We start from the raw sequence: 1,422 nt of genomic DNA on the forward strand, positions 1-1,422 counted from the left end.
CAGGGGCCTGGGAGTGACGTCAGCTCACAGCCTTTCCGCCTCCCTCCCTGCTGTCAGTCCAAGGACCTCCTCCCAGGAGCTGCCCAGGAAGAATCGTGGAGGCCTCTCGGCCTTGTCATTTCCCCCTGCCCACATCCGGTCTGTCACCAAGCCCTGTGGCTTCCTCCCTCCGCTCTCTCCATGCCATATGCCTCTCTCTGACCCCACACCCCACCTCCCCCCCAACCTCTCAGATTTCTGGTGTCTCCATAATGCCAGGCACGGAGCTGGTCTCGGACCACGGTCCCCTCTCTGGAGGGTCACAACAGCAGTGTCATGACTGACTTCCCTGTGTCCAGGCTTGACGCCCACTCCCACCCCCACCCCCGCCCCCAGTCCTCACTGTAATAGCTAAGGGATGGGGCAGTGGAGCACATGCCTGCAGATTCTGTTGCTAAGGAAACCACTTCCTTGGTTACTGGCCTGGGTAGCATGTGTCTCACTGTGTCTGGATCCCGCTGAGTCACGCCCACTCTCCGGGAAGACGAGGAAGAGGATTGGGGAGAGGACAATAGGGTGGTGAGGAAGGGAGGAAGGGCAGGGAGACAGGACCTCAGAGCTCAAGGGATAGATGTAGAGATGCTTGCACAGCAGAAGCAGAAACCAAGAAAGCGATGATGATGAAATGAGGGAGAGGAAAGAGAGAGGACAAGAAAGGGGAGAGGGTTATGAGCAGCTGGAGGAAATACACGAGACCACAAGAAGGGGAACTGAGAGAGGGGCAATGGGAAGGAACACGGTGAGAGAGAGGGAGGGGTGGGGAGGGGGCAGAGCAATGCGCCAGAGAAGGGGGAAGGGAACTGAGGCCGGGCCCCTGGGGGGATCAGGGCTCAGTCTGTGATCAGGATTCCAGCTTCGTTGTGACTCAGGATCAGTCTGGGACCAGGTCAGACTGGGCATACTGGTTCAGGCTCAGGCTGGGACCAGAATCCAGATGCGAGACGGGGGTCAGAGGTTAGCCTGGGGCCCAGTGGATCACCACAGAAGGACTTGTGGGGCCAACAGAAGCCCCCGGAGGAGGAGGGCCCTCCCTGGATCCTGGAACAGCCCCCCACTCTCCCCTTCCTGAGGTCTTCCTTTCCAGACCTCCACGCCCCGTCCCGGTCCGGGCTCCCCTTCCCCCCCCTGTCCCAGCGGCTGACCGCCCTCTCCCCCACTGTCCACGTGGCTGCGAGCAGTGCCCGGGGCTGCAGCCTCTTCCCACAGAGGCCCTCTGCCTGTGCGGACAGAGGGCAGGTCCTCCCTCCGGGGCACTGGGAGGTGTGGACACGGAGACTCACCGCCCACCCGGGAACGGAGGCCTTTTCTGACCCTTTGCCTCTCAGTGGCTTCCAAGCAGGGGCACCGACACCTCACCCTAGTACCCCTCCCCCCCCTACCCCC

At 61.9% G+C, this 1,422-nt stretch overlaps 1 protein-coding gene across 1 annotated transcript in view; it reads right to left on the reverse strand.

Moving 5' to 3' along the window:
* Window positions 1-1,422, reverse strand: part of WSCD2 (WSC domain containing 2) — a 73,683-nt gene that overhangs the window by 1,270 nt on the left and 70,991 nt on the right. The gene's annotated exons all lie outside the window — the stretch shown is intronic.

This window comes from Myotis brandtii, unplaced genomic scaffold (genome assembly GCF_000412655.1).
Source record: "Myotis brandtii unplaced genomic scaffold, ASM41265v1 scaffold303, whole genome shotgun sequence".
NCBI lineage: Eukaryota > Metazoa > Chordata > Mammalia > Chiroptera > Vespertilionidae > Myotis > Myotis brandtii.